Here is a 3,244-nt window from a genome sequence, read left to right on the forward strand (position 1 = left end):
ACTTACTCTTGGGGACATCTTAAACCCCGGGACTTGTGTGTACCCTATGAACTACCCCCTTAGCAGTTCCACCTATACAGATCTATGTAATTCATCTATCATACTTCCAAAGAATTATACAGGAGAGACCCCCACCTACTTAGTAGCTCCGGAGGGGACTTGGTGGGCATGTACAACTGGTATAACCCCTTGCATCTTCTCTCCAGTCCTCCAGAATCCGATGGACCCTGGACTATGCATTCTAACTCATATCCTCCCACAGGTATATTACTATTTGGGAGAAGGGGACCGAGAACATTTAAACCTCGAACCCAGAAGGGTTAAAAGGGCCCCCATCCTAGTCCCCCTCCTTATAGGAATAGGACTAGCAGGGTCCACGGCCTTCAGAACAGCCGCCCTAACAACCGGCCACCAGAATTATAAAGAGTTAAATAGACAGATAGATCAAGATTTAAGCTCTCTCGAAAAATCTGTTAGCCAACTGAAGGACTCCCTTGGTTCACTCGCAAAGGTAGTATTACAAAACAGACGAGGCCTAGATCTGCTTTTCCTGAAGCAGGGAGGCCTCTGTCTGGCTTTAGGGGAGTCTTGCTCTTTCTACACCAACCACTCGGGGGTGATCAGGGAAAGCCTTAGCCAGCTGCGAAAATGGCTGGCTGACCGAGAAGAGGCTAGAAGGGCTGAAAGCAATTGGTATAAGAATTTATTTTCCTGGTCCCCCTGGCTAACTACCCTGCTCTCCTCCTTGGCAGGACCAGTCGTTCTGCTCCTCCTAGGGCTCATATTTGGCCCCTGCATTGCCAGATGCCTCCTCAATTTCATACAAAATCAAATACAGGCTGTAAAGTTAATGGTTTTATACACCCAATACTCCAGGATCTCAGAGGAGGACGCTGAATCAAAGATTTGATTCCCAATAAGACCAGTAGGGAATGTACTGGGCTACATATCGGGGCACACTGTGCTGTCTGTTCCTGGAACAGACAGATAGGAAGGTACTGACATCAGGTCAGGCCTTGAGATATGGTCTCATGGTCCCTCCTCAATGTATACTGTGCTCTCTGTTCCCGGAAAACATAGATAGGAAGGTGATAATGCTGTGCTGTGTAGGGAACAAATTGCGTAAGCATGGCTTTGTAACTTTGTAGTTTTTGCAAATAAATTGCCATAACTCTTGCAGTCAGGTGCTGCAGTTCGAAGCAAAGGCCGAACTGCAGACAGCTGGCCAGCTTAATAAAGGTTCCTAAATTTAAATTCTGAGTTGGTGGTCTATCTCGCTGAGTCAACCCATAACATTGGCCAGCCATTCTGTTCTGTGGTGCAGGATCCTCTCTGCCCTGGAAACTGGAGTTGGGGATGGAGTCTTCTCCACCTGGGCAAGCCCTTTGCATTGGACCCTGAGGCCTTTTGTGTCTCGTGTGACCCGGTTCCGGGCACAGCTGATCTGTGGGTCCACAAGGGGCTTCATTTTCCTAGTTTTCAATGTTTTGCTACCATAATACTGTACATTCTGTTGTGTTGGAGTTTTTTGTGCCAAAAATAAAATTGTTTTCAATAAGTACTTGTCAACACTAAAGAGAGCTTGGGAGGGGGCAGGGGTGCATGGAGGGATTAGGGCAGGCAGACAGGAATGACTCACCTCCTGGATGTCATGGTGTGAAGCTGGTCATGAACATTCCACATCCTTCGTGTAGAGCTCAAACTAAGGTCTGGATTTTACAGTCACATCCTCAAAACAGATAGGATCCTACCCAAGGCCCCCTCCCAGAGACCCTGCCTTCCCAGGGCCAAGCCAAGCATGGGACCTCCTTCCCCCTACCCCCCTCCACATTGTTCCACATGCTCTGGCTTCCCTCTAGAACACCGCAAAGCCTCCACCTCGGTTGCTACAGCTTCCACTGTCTCCACATTGCCCCTGGGGAAGGTGCTGTTGCCTCCTGCTGTCTCCCTGCTTCCTCTTCCCCATCAGTCTGCTCCTGACACAGAAACCAGAGGGTCCTCATCTACAGCCCTGGTGACTCCCCCTGCACTCAGGGGATGCCAGGTTCTCACAGGCCCTCGATCCCTGCAGGATGTGCCCCCAGACCTAGACTTGACCTCCTTCCACTCAGCCTCTTCTCATCCTGCTGCCCCTCTGTGGGCTGTCCCTCTGTCCAATGCCCTTCTCCAGGTATCTGCATGCTCTCCTCCATTTGTCCACTTTCCCTCAGTGAGCCTCCCTTTGCCCCTCCCTCATGGAGGCGCTATGTGGCGTCATTCCCATGTTTTCCTGGTGCCTGTACCCTCTAACGGCTGCACCTCACCATCCATCCAAGGCTGTTTCCTCCCACACCTCATCCTCTCCTGGCAGAATGCATGCTTTGTAGGACAGAGTGGCTGGCTCCCTGCTGCTTTGCGAGCACCCAGGCATCTCCTGGGACACAGTGGGTGCTCAGTCAGTGATATGGGTTGAGTAAGATGCTCAGGCAGTGGCACGATGTGTAAAGGCCATTGGAAGGCAGACTCACTGGGAGTTGAGGGCTATGAGCTCTTGGCACAGCACTCAGGGTGGGTGTGGGAGCAAGTTGTTCCTTTTCTCGCAAGAAGGTGGTACAAAGCGAATGAAAAAGGAGCAGTGTGTGTTTTCCCTCAACTACTTAAAAGCTGATGGCCTCATTCCATTCTTACAGCTGTGAATGGAAACCCTTAGATCAACCCTGTGAGGTGGGTTCTGGGATTATCTGAGATTCTGTGGAGAGTATATGGTATTCACCCACCACAAGGACAGTGCTTAGTAACCATCAGCTTTTAGTGCTGTGATTTGTGCACTGGTGGGGGGTGGCCTGTAGAGATCAGCCAGCTGTGGGAGTGCTGCTCATCCTGGTCAGCCAAGCAGCTGTGGACCTGCCCTCTGAGCAGTTGGTCTCGCTGTGGGAGCACTGCACACTGACCACCAGGTGGAAGCTCCTACGTTGAGCATTGGTCTAACCGTCTTTCTGATTGTTGTGCCATTTGGTCGCTGGGCTTTTATTATATAGGACTAGAGGCCCGGTGCACAAAAATTGTGCACTCGGGGGGAAAGGGGGGTCCCTCAGCCCGGCCTGTGCCCTCTCCCAGTCTGGGACCCCTTGGGAGATAATGCCCTGCTGGCTTAGGCCTGCTCCCGGGTGGCAGAGGGCAGGCCCAATCCCTAGGTGCAGCCCCTGGTTGGGCTCAGAGCAGGGCCGATTGGGGAGTTGGGGCGCCGCCCCCTGTCATGCACAGA

This window comes from Myotis brandtii, unplaced genomic scaffold, assembly GCF_000412655.1.
Source record: "Myotis brandtii unplaced genomic scaffold, ASM41265v1 scaffold2447, whole genome shotgun sequence".
NCBI classification, from domain to species: Eukaryota; Metazoa; Chordata; class Mammalia; order Chiroptera; family Vespertilionidae; genus Myotis; species Myotis brandtii.